Consider the following 12,706-nt stretch of genomic DNA (forward strand, 5'->3'; position numbering starts at 1 on the left):
ACGTCAATCTAGTGGTCAGAGGAACATTTAGATTACTATCCATTCACCCATTTTCTAAACCTGCTTACCCACAGCAGCATTACAGGGTAGCTGGAGCTGATCCCAGAAAGCATCGGGCCATAAGGCAGAAAAAATCCCTAGGCGGTATGCCAGCCCATTGCAGTGTGAACACAACATATCTGGGCCAATTTAACCTAACCTGAATGTCTTTACACTCTGGTAAGAATCAAGAGTACCTGGAGGAAAACTACATGGACACAAGGAGAACACGTAAACTCCATGCAGTGAGCTTAAATTGATTTCCTCCTCCTCTTGGGTTTATTTGACCCAAATCTGCTCTGGCAGCACACACTGCTGGTTAGTCCAGGTGTGTCTACGCTCAAATCTCTGACGCTGCAAACAAAAATGAAAACTTTTATACAGTGCCTTCAAAAGCAAAATATTCTTTACAGAGTAACTAATTAGGGCGGCACAGTGGCGCAGTGGGTAGCGCTGCTGCCTCGCAGTTGGGAGACCTGGGGACCTGTGGTTCGCTTCCCGGGTCCTCCCTGAATGGAGTTTGCATGTTCTCCCTCTGTCTGCGTGGGTTTCCTCCCACAGTCCAAAGACATGCAGGTTAGGTGGATTGGCGATTCTAAATTGGCCCTGGTTAGGGATGCACCGATACCGAAACGGGTATCTGGTATCGGCCTCGATACCACATTTTCTAAAGTACTCGTACTCGTTAAAAGTCCCCCGATACCGGGGACCGATACCACGGTCTGAGAAATGTCTATGTTTGAGCGGCGTGTAAGGGGTTAATCACAGGCGCCGAGTGCCCGCCCCCAGGCCCCGGCTGCAGCTCAGAGTGGGGAGAAGGCAAGGTGAGGCGAGACATGTCAGCCGTGTGGAACTATTTCAGAGTGAATGAAGACGACAAAACAAAGGCGGACTGCAAATTGTGCTCAGCGAAATTGTCCAGAGGAGGCTCAAAAGGTAGCGCATTTAACACAAGTAATTTAATCAAGCCCCTAAAATCCCAACACAACAACGAGTACAAAGAGTTGACCCACGCTTCTAAACCAACACAACCCACGCTGCAGCAAACTCTTGCAAGACGAGAGAAAATGTCCAGAGACAATCCACGTGCAATTATCGAGTACATTGCATTGAGTGACCAGCCACTCTCGGAGGTAGAAAATGTGGGATTCCTGCGTCTCCTCCATGTTCTGGAGCCCAGATATGATGTCCCAAGCCGCCGCTACATGACTGACACGGAGCTGCCTAAACTACACGACTCTGTGAAAAAACATATCCATAGCCTACTGCAAGCCTCCTCTGAGTTTAGTTTCACCACGGATATTTGGACAAGCAGTGTTAGCCCCGTGTCGCTAATTAGCCTAACCTCCCAGTGGATAGACGAGAGTTTCTTCTTTTTTTTGTTAAATTATATGACTAAAGCTGTTACCTGTAAATTTAAATCATGTTTTTATTAAGTACTCGGTATCGGCGAGTACTGAAATGCAAGTACTCGTACTCGTTTTCCAAAAAAGTGGTATCGGTGCATCCCTAGCCCTGGTGTGTGCTTGGTGTGTGTGTGTTTTTGTGTATGTCCTGCGGTGGGTTGACACCCTGCCCGGGATTGGTTCCTGCCTTGTGCCCTGTGTTGGCTGGGATTGGCTCCAGCAGACCCCCCGTGACCCTGTGTTCGGATTCAGCGGGTTAGTAAATGGATGGATGGAGTAACTAATTAGCCAAATAATCTATTTTATGTCATTATTTTTATATTGAGCAATATCACACACTTTAACCAAAGTCTTCATTTATACAACACTTCATTTCAATTATTAAAAATACATAGCACCTTGCAAGGCACAAAAGACATTAATTTTAAGTAGTGCCTTTTAGAATAAGTAGAATTACACAGATGTACGAGACAATCAACAGTAATTAATCTTTATTTCATACAGCCCATGTCATAGCAGACGCCATCACAAAGCACTGCGCAGGTCAGACAACCATAACCCTGTTTAGCACCTTTAATAGCAGGCGTTTTCACAAGGAAACCAAATGGAGGCAACATCTTCATACAAGTTTTATAAACAAGAGACGAGCACTCGGCCCATGTGGGCTCATTCTGCTGCCTTATACATGAAGATCCAGTTGCTTTTTAAAAGTTGTCAGTGTTTCTGCTTCAAAAACTTCCCATTTGTAATGTCTAAGCAAGACAACACGCAATCAAAATTCTTTTTTTTACAAAACAATAATTTAGCCGAGCAGTTGATCGTTCAGTTAAAGTCTATTATTATACCCGCTAACAGTAAACTTGGCCACAACACCTTCATTGCTATGATCTTCTATAATACGCTACCGTGGCTGTCTGTTTGTCTGCCCAGGATTTTAAATCACCTGTAGCTCGCAAACCGTTTGACCCACTGACCTGAAATTGGGTACACATATACTACGTGACGACTACTATCCGCTTTCGGGGTGATGATTGACCTCCAAGGTTATTCCTCTTTTTATTTAATTTTAATTTTAATTTATTGTAGAATCAACTCTCGGCAGCGGCTAGCAGGGCACCAGTGTGGCGCATGTGTACGGGAGCCGTTCTCATTCCCTACCACCTTCGCCGTCACTTCCCTTACATTTTCATATCTTAAATCATTCTTGGGGCAGACTGAAGACCAGCTTAAGTGAAAAATTAAAGAAATCGTACTAAGTAATTGCAACACAAACACTGACTTAATCAGTTTTAACGCGAAAAGATGCCGAGGAAAGAAGAGAAGAAGCTGGGTTGCTAGGATGGAGACAAGAAGAGCTGCTCTGAGAGCAACAAGCGCATCAGCCTCTGAGCAAACGAATGATAAACGTACAGAGAAAGAGGATCAATACTATGAATGCTCAAGTCAAGTGTATTCACTGCACGTTATCATGCAGTGCGCCATTACTGGTATTCAATAAAATATAGCAGAATAATATTTCAACCATGTAAAGTCAACAGCGGTATCAAGAACCATCATCACTGTCGTTAACAAATGAGGAGAGACTTTAAGGTTCAAGCACTCTTCTAGTTTTCTGGAAACCCCAAGAACTCCTCATCGCTCGTGTCAGAATTTATGAAGCTCAGTTGCTCACAATCACTGATATCACTTTCTTCGCTATCTTTATGTATGATACTATTTTCAGTTCCATCTAAGGCAATGCTAATGGCAGCTTCCACCTGCAACTATAGACTCTTCAGTACGCGAGCGACTCTCCACGTTAGTGTTTAGATCTGGACAGTGCTTGTGCCCAAAACATTAACATTTATATGTTACTTACATAAAAGCCAGATCGAATGTTATTTACCTTGATTTATTTACTTACTTCCTACAGCGTAAAAGTCACAAGTAGGCTGCAGAGCTTCCTGTGTTTGATCGACACGGGGATGCTCAAAAAATACACGTGTAATGTCAAGAAAAGTGCACGCCGACACTTCAGTTCGCAAGCAACGGTACGAGAATGCAGTCAGACTTCTTTTTTGGGCACATAGACCGTCGAGATCTAAAGACTAGCATGAAGAGCCGCTCTCATACGGACGAGTCTACAGTATAGCTGCAGGTGGAAGCTGCCATCGCTGTACTTTGTAAATAACAGCCAGATCGAATGTTATTTACCTTGATTTATTTACTTACGGCGTAAAGGCACAAGTAGACCGCAGAGCTTCCCGTTTTACAGGGGGTCCTTGGGTTACAACGTCTCGACATACGACGTTTCGAGTTTACAACGCTCACTCCCATAAAAACGTAAAAAAATTGAAAAATTGAGATGCCGTTAGCGTCGTACATTCAGGTTACGTGGGCGAACTAGTTTGGTTGCGTGCAGCGGAAGAATGCGGCGTATGAGTGAGGGAGTTGGCGAAGTAGTTTGGTTGTGCACGGCACAAGTGTTCCGTTTGTGTTGCTTTGTTTGGCGACTTTTTGACCCTTATCATGGCTCCTAAACGAAAGTCAGAGTCTTCACATGGTAGTGCTTCGAAGAAGAGGAAATCCATCACGATGGAAGTGAAATTAGACATTGTAATGAGATCAGAAGGAATAAGGGTAAGGATTTTTTTTTAAACTCGTTTTATGTCATTTTTTCTGTTACTACAGTACAGGGTACAGTACAGTATATTTGTGTCCTTTTTCTGTGGCTTAGTTGTGTTTTTATGTTCTAGAATATGATTTTGCAAATGTGTTTAGATAGGTAAGTGACTTACGCTAGGGTGTGTTTCGACTTACACCAAAATTCAGGTTACATCACTGTTGTAGGAACGGAGCTGTGTCGTAACCCGATGACCCCCTGTACAAATACTGTACAAAGTACAGTGACGGCAAAAGTGCGATGTGCATTCTTTCTCCGATGTAGAACCCTCATCATCACCAACTGAGTCAGGTCAGGTAATACACATCATGGTCTGTGACACAATATTTGCTCCATAAGACGCACAGATATTTCCACCAACTTTTGGGGGAAAAAAAGTGCGTCTTATGGAGCGAAAAATTTCGGTATATGACATTGGAAAGTGAAGTTGAAAGCAGGGATTTAATGTAGTCTATTAAGACATGTATTTCAATTCTATTAGCACTGTTATTTTTATTTTGTATACGACTCGCTGTTAAAACTTTTTAATACACAAAAATACGATGAACTGACTCTTTGATGAAGCAAGTACATTTTTTTAAAGGCTATAACTTTAAAATCAGTTAACTACACCTCTGGATGCACTTAAATGTTACCCCATTTCTAACTTGTCTATATAAAGCAGTGGTCCCTAACAGAACCACCATGTTTTATTTCATATTGTACTGTTTAAACGTAGCGCTCATTAAGTGTTGTACATAGCAATCAAAGTTTATTTTGCATAACATAAAAACATAAATGCATTTCAAACAATTAACCAGCCTTTATGCTATATAGTCATTTTATAATGTGCAATGTCGCTAAGCATTTTATAAAGAAGTACATGAATGACATCAATCCATCTTCATGTGTGTTAAGGGCAGCATGGTGGCGCATTGTTTAGCAGTCCAATGTCAAGCCTATGTTACATGCACATGGATTTTTCCTCCCACATCCCCAGACATGCATCGTTGGATGATTTCAGACTCTAAATTTGGCCTGCTTTGACAGAGAACGGGTGTATAAGTGGACCTTGCAAATTGACTGATGCTCTGTCCAGAAATGGTTACTAGTTTTTGCCAGTACAGCCTCTTTCCCACTGTGATCCTTAACTGGATTAAGCAGGTTTAAGAATATTATTTTTCAAGAGGAGCACCACCATCATCATCAAAGAGCTGAAATGAAGGAACCAGGTGACAGGGGACCACCAAACAAAACGATTTGCTAAAAGTCGCCCCATGAAGTCAAAGATGCATGTCCATGTCCTATTTTATTATTAACTAGCAAAATACCCGCGCTTCGCAGCGGAGAAGTAGTGTGTTAAAGAGGTTATGTAAACATATATATACATAAACATATATACTTATATATACATATCTACATATACACATATCTACATATATATATACATATACACATCCGCATATATATACATATATCAACATATATATACACATACATATACACACATACATACATACAAACACACATATATATATATATATATATATATATATATATATATACACATACAGACACATATATATACATATACATATTTACATATGTACATATATATACACATATATCTATCTATCTATCTATCTCTATCTATCTATATAACTATTTATATATATATATATATATCTATATATATATATCTATCTATATATATATATATATCTATATATATATATCTATTTATATATATATATATATATATATCTATATATATATATCTATATATATATATATATATATCTATATATATATATATATATATATATATATATATACACATATATATCTCTATCTATCTATCTATATATATACATCCCCGTGCTTTGCAGCAGCGAAGTACTGCTTTTAAATTTTTATTAAGAAGAAAACCTTTTTAAATTGAGTGAAAATATACCAATAAAAATTTGTTAAGGATCTGTTTTTTTGTGAAGCTGACTTCACACAGCCTCTCCGCTGTTTTATAAACGAACGTCATATAAGGTCTTCCTTTTTCGTTGCTTTGCCAACGGAAGCAGCCTTTTTATTTAATCCTGTTTTTACGATTGTTCTGTTTGTATATCACGTTGTCAGTTCAGCACTCCGGTTGTAATATGAGCAAGCCGTGCAAGCTTACTGTTGAGAATGCAACGTATAGTTGTACAGGAGAAAAGCAATCTTGCCTCAAATCAATGGCAACCTTTTGTAGGTCTATGAACTTAATTTAAACTTTAGGTTTACACGGTTCTTTGTTTCCCAAGTACCTGCACTCATGAATATGTCTGTATGCGTCAGTCGCTTCATATGTTCACGTGAGCCGCTCTCTTGTGTGATGTTGCGATGTCCACGGCTTTATTTAATGTTAGCTAAGACCCGGCACTTAAACGTTTCTTGCTACAGCAATTTTAACTCCGTTACAAAGTGATCCAAAGTCTCGTTTATACCTCGTGTCTTCTCATTAAACTTGTAAGTCGCGAATATGGTATTGCAAACGGCAGCGGGAGCATTTCTATAAACTTAATTTAAACTTACGGTTTACACCGTGCTTTTTTTCCGCAGTAGCTGCACTTATGAATATGCTTGTATGCGTCACTCGCTCGCTTCTTATTGTTTCGCTGCCTTCTCAATTGTGTAATGAATGTTTTCTTCAGCGCTCTTTGGGGCTCTTCCTTGTTTTGTACGTACTGCGTTCACAGTCAGTTCACGTGATTACGTGGGTGGCGTGATGACGCGATACGCAACTCCGCCTCCCACGGCCATGGAGGTGCACTCTATTACAGTATATGGACAAAAAAGAGGTCCCAGTTATGATCATTACGCGTAGAATTTCGAAATGAAACCTGCCTAACTTTTGTAAGTAAGCTGTAAGGAATGAGCCTGTCAAATTTCAGCCTTCCACCTACACGGGAAGTTGGAGAATTAGTGATGAGTGAGTCAGTCAGTCAGTGAGTGAGTGAGTCAGTGAGGGCTTTGCCTTTTATTAGTATAGATCATGACACTCCAGTCTCCAGTGCTCACAGTCCGATGGATGCAAATGTCGTTTAACAACTGACTGGCACACCCAAATCCACACTGTCCAACGACTGACATGTTTGCTCATCACTTTCCCTTTCTTTCCTCTGCCCAAAGGGTTCTTTTCTCATCGCCATGAAAAACTCCCAAGCCTGTACATTGCTGTCGAGCACCTTGTATGCACGTCATGCTCCCATATTCAAGTCAGACACTGCCTTGTCCCAGATAACAGGGGTGGTGCACTTCCACTCTCTTGTCAGCAGTCTGAAGGCCTTGCCTTGAGCCGCTAGCAAATCTGTCAGCCACACCGCAATTGAATCTCACGAGGGGACGGCAGGCTGCAAAAACATCTAAAAGCTGGTGGGCAGGAAACGTACTGTCAAAATGGAAAGGGGCGGCCTGAGAATCCCTATGCTTACTGGGGCACACAAACAAATGAAATAAACAAACTGAGTGAAACTTGAAGAAAACTAATCAGGAAATGCATGCAGCCCCCCTGCCGGTGAGCTTCAAAGAATAGCAGACAATGGAAAGCAGATGTGGAGATCAGCCTGTCACCACGATTGCCTCGCGCATTTTGCAAAGCTCCTCTTAGCACGTGCCACACCATGCAACCGCTCCCTAACACGAATCCCTCTTACTCATTTAACTCAACGTTATTTTCGTAATGACAGGCAATTCCCAGTATAACAAATGGTGTCCTGATGTAATGCAAGGTCTGCTTGGAATTAGCCATGAAAAGCAACAACTAGAGAAAACTTACCCGTGTGGGCACAATGCAGGGCAGAACGCAAAAATGCTTTCCAGCTCCTTAGAGTCTTACAGAAATTTTATCGATGCCAAGTTATAGGACACACATCTTTTGGTCTGTCAATAAGGTCACGCATTGCTTTTTTTCCCAAGGCGTTACCTCCGAGTCCCTGTAAGATACAATTAAACAATATTGAATGTGGGAAACGGACTGCGTTATATTCAGTTGTTTCTCAGCAGCACCTTCACAGCTGCCCTAACTCTTAAAAAGGGACTTTGAAAAAGGCTGTAGCTACCCACGGTACACCAGGTGTCTTGGAATTAGCGGCTGCTCTACATGACTCAGCTGAAATTAAACTTTGACTGCCCAAAGGTCAGTGCAAATCTCAGTCTGACATTGATCAGAGCAGGATAACCTCCCACCCAGACAAGAGCTCACAAGGTTCAAAGTCAGAAGCTGTCATAGACTCAGTAGTCTGCACAAACTCAAGTGGCCTGTTTCAGAAAAGTCCAAAATTAAAAATGGAAAAGGAGCACATGTGACCACCTGCCATGAGCCAAACCGGCCAGATCACTCATCATACCCGGGAAGTGCTCTGAAGGTCTAAGGCGGTGTGGGGGACGGGTGGTCAGATATTTTTTCCTGGAAGTGTGACACACAGTCACTCCCAATGTCCCAGGATAAAAAAGGGCAGGTTTACTAGACAAAGGATCAACTTCCTGTCATGAAGCAGCACCCTCATCCTACTGAGCAAAACCACACACAGTAAAAGTGTCAGCTGCTCGTAAACATTGCCAAATGTGTAGACAGATAGCGGTCCATCAGTTATGGCTGAGCGGAGTCTGAAATCTCACTCCTCAAAGCCGGACAGCATTCAAAAAGCCTTTGGGAGTCCAAATGAAATAGTCATCAAAATTATTATTGCTATTTTATACTCATCTGATGTCTTCAATCCAAGGTGATGTACAAGATTAAGGCACATTCCAGCCTTTTAGAGCTGTATCTCTCTATTATGAAAAAAAAAAACTCTCGGAAGGGAGACGAGACGTGATCTTCTCGGAAGACAATTTGACGCCCCGCGAGAGTGAGAGGCAGTGAGAGGACATTTAAAACAAGTTCACAAGCAGCCTGTACAGCAGTTGTCCTTTTGTCTCACGGGGCATTAAAAGTGTCTCCGAGAAATTGTTTGTAAGTAGGGCGTGACGTGCAAGACGTCTCGCGAGACTTCAAAGTGTCTCTCCGAGATGATCATATCTCGACCGGTTGTATTTTTTTTTAAGACGTTAACAGTATTTTCAACCTAATTTTCATTCTGCTTTTCCAGGTATTCTGGTTGTTTAATTGATTCTTTACTAATTAGAGAGCCTGACATTGAAGTATTTGCTGCTTTCATCATCTGTGGTGTCTGCTGTGCTGGCTGTTAATTGTGATAGATAGATAGATAGATAGATAGATAGATAGATAGATATGGATGAAAGGCACTATATGATAGATAGATAGATAGATAGATAGATAGATAGATAGATAGATAGATAGATAGATAGATAGATAGATAGATAGATAGATAGATAGATAGATAGATAGATAGATAGATACTTTATTAATCCCAATGGCAAATTCACATTCTTCAGCAGCAGCATACTGATACAATAAATAATATTAAATTAAAGATTGATAATAATGCTGGTGAAAAACAGACAATAACTTTGTATAATGTTAGATGTTAACATTTACACCCCTGGGTGGAATTGAAGAGTCGCATAGTTTGGGGGAGGAACGATCTCCTCAATCTGTCAGTGGAGCAGGACGGTGACAGCAGTCTGTCGCTGAAGCTGCTCCTCTGTCTGGAGATGATATATTTAGTGGATACAGTGGATTCTCCATAATTGATAGGAGCCTGCTGAGCGCCCGTTGCACTGCCACAGATGTCAAACTGTCCAGCTCCATGCCAACAATAGAGCCTGCCTTCCTCACCAGTTTGTCCAGACGTGAGGCGTCTTTCTTCTTAATGCTGCCTCCCCAGCACACCACCGCGTAGAAGAGGGCGCTCGCCACAACCGTCTGATAGAACATCTGCAGCATCTTATTGCAGATGTTGAAGGACGCCAGCCTTCTAAGGAAGTATAATCGGTTCTGTCCTTTCTTGCACAGAGCATCAGTATTGGCAGTCCAGTCCAGTTTATCATCCAGCTGCACTCCCAGATATTTATAGGTCTGCACCATCTGCACACAGTCACCTCTGATGATCACGGGGTCTATGAGGGGTCTGGGCCTCCTAAAATCCACCACCAACTCCTTGGTTTTGCTGGTGTTCAGTTGTAGGTGGTTTGAGTCGCACCATTTAACAAAGTCATTGATTAGGTCCCTATACTCCTCCTTCAGCCCACTTCTGATGCAGCCCACGATAGCAGTGTCATCAGGGTTAAATGAAGGAAGCAAACTACACATGAAAACGGGAAAATAATAAGAAAACAACAAAAGAGAAATAAGCATTTAGATAGATAGATAGATAGATGTGAAAGGCACGATAGATAGATAGATAGATAGATAGATAGATAGATAGATAGATAGATAGATAGATAGATAGATAGATAGATAGATAGATAGATAGATAGAAAGTCATATGAAAAAGTTTGGGAACCCCTCTTAATTCTTTGGATTTTTGTTTCTCATTGGCTGAGCTTTCAAAGTAGCAACTTCCTTTTAATATCTGACATGCCTTATGGTAACAGTAGGATTTCAGCAGTGACATTACGTTTATTGGATTAACAGATAATATGCAATATACAGCATAACAAAATTAGACAGGTGCATAAATGTGGGCACCCCAACAGAGATATGACATCAATACTTAGTTGAGCCTCCTTTTGTCCTCTAGACGCTGTCCTCCTATAGCCTGTGATGAGTGTCTGATTCTGGATGGAGGTATTGTTGACCATTCTTCATACAAAATCTCTCCAGTTCAGTTCAATTTGATGGACAGCCTGCTTCAAATCCTCCCATAGATTTTCGATGATATTCAAGTTAGAGGACTGTGACGGCCATTCCAGAACATTGTACTTCTTCCTCTGCATGAATGCCTTTGTAGATTTCCAACTGTGTTTTGGGTCATTGTCTTGTTGGAATATCCAACCCCTATGTAAGTTCAACTTTGTGACTGATGCTTGAACATTATCCTGAAGAATTTGTTGATATTGGGTTGAATTCATCCGACCCTCGACTTTAACAAGGGCCCCAGTCCCTGAACTAGCCACACAGCCCCACAGCATGATGGAACCTCCACCAAATTTGACAGGAGGTAGCAGGTGTTTTTCTTGGAATGCGGTGTTCTTCTTCCGCCATGCAAAGCACTTTTTGTTCTGACCAAATAACTCCATTTGTGTGTCTCATCAGTCCAAAGCACTTTGTTCCAAAATGAATCTGGCTTGTCTAAATGAGCATTGGCATACAACAAGCAACTCTGTTTGTGACGTGAGTGCAGAAAGGGCTTCTTTCTCATCACCCTGCCATACAGATGTTCTTTGTGCAAATTGTGCTTTGTAGAACGATGTACAGATACACCATCTGCAGCAAGATGTTCTTGCAGGTCTTTGGAGGTGATCTGTGGGTTGTCTGTCACCATTCTCACAATCCTGTTCATATGCCGCTCCTGTATTCATCTTGGCCTGCCAGACCTGCTGATTTAACAGCAACTGTGCCTGTGGCCTTCCATTTCCTGATTCCATTCCTTACAGTTACACAAACTGACAGTTTAAACCTCTGAGATGGCTTTTTGTAGCCTTCCCCTAAACCAGGAGACTCAACAATCTTTGTTTTCAGATCTTTGGAGAGTTGCTTTGAGGATCCCATGCTGTCACTCTTCAGAGGAGAGTCAAAGGGAAGGAAGCACAACTTGTAATTGGCCACCTTACATACCTTTATATCTCATGATTGGACACACCTGTCTATGAAGTTCAAGGCGTAATGAGCTCATCCAACCAATTTGGTGTTGTAAGTAATCAGCATTGAGCAGTGACAGGCATTCAAATCAGCACAATGACAAGGGGACCCACATTTAATTTAATTTCATACTAAATACTGCGTCACTGAAAATCTTTGTTCAGAAAACACCGCAGTACTCAGATGTTCCTAGGAAGTGAAAGACGTACCACTGTTATCTTTATTGTTGAAAGTAAAGTCAATTATTATGCAGGCTGAGAGGGGTTCACAAACTTTTTCATACGACTGTATATACACACACACACACATATTTTTTAACAGCTGGCGCACAGGCAGATTAAGTGACTTGTTTATGGTCATTAGATAAGGCAGAGATGACAATTAAACTGGAAACCATGTAGTTTAAAGGACCACTGATCACAGTTCTGTACACAAGCTTAAAATAGTTATGTACTGAGAGGACAAGCACAAGTGGACATTATCCAAAGATGAGTCAGACAGAAGATGAAACTTGATCTAGTGCTGTGTTCATCACATCCTTACATCTGAGGAAATCTCACGATCAGCTGACCTCTAATTTAAAAATGGCAATAATTGACTTACTCAGGAGGGGAATTCATATCACACCACCAATCATCTGATCCAGATGCTCTGTGACAGTGTTCGCCATGTAAAATGCCGTATTAAAATCAGATTGGCCATAACACACATCGTAAAGGTGATTGTTTTCAAATTCAACACATAAAAAAAGCAAAGGAAGAACAACCAGATCAATTAGACCTTCTTTTAAGTGCTTTGTGAAAGTATGGTCTCTGAACATCCCCACATAATGGCTGCCAATTGGTTGCACTTTTTGCTGTTAACAAAACAGGAGGCATAGAA

General features: G+C 41.2%; 1 protein-coding gene across 2 annotated transcripts in view; it reads right to left on the reverse strand.

Annotated features, from left to right (window-relative positions):
- The window catches only part of LOC114667768 (lysophosphatidic acid receptor 1-A-like), a 44,039-nt gene that overhangs the window by 12,217 nt on the left and 19,116 nt on the right, over positions 1–12,706 (reverse strand). Inside the window, exon 1 of one of the 2 annotated variants that reach the window (XM_051920713.1) lies at positions 7,898–8,028. The exons of the other annotated variant lie outside the window; for it this stretch is intronic. The gene's annotated coding sequence lies outside the window, so the exon portion shown is untranslated. Of the gene's footprint in view, positions 1–7,897; positions 8,029–12,706 lie in introns of those variants that run through there. 2 annotated transcript variants of the gene reach the window in all.

Source organism: Erpetoichthys calabaricus, chromosome 17 (assembly GCF_900747795.2).
Source record: "Erpetoichthys calabaricus chromosome 17, fErpCal1.3, whole genome shotgun sequence".
NCBI lineage: Eukaryota > Metazoa > Chordata > Cladistia > Polypteriformes > Polypteridae > Erpetoichthys > Erpetoichthys calabaricus.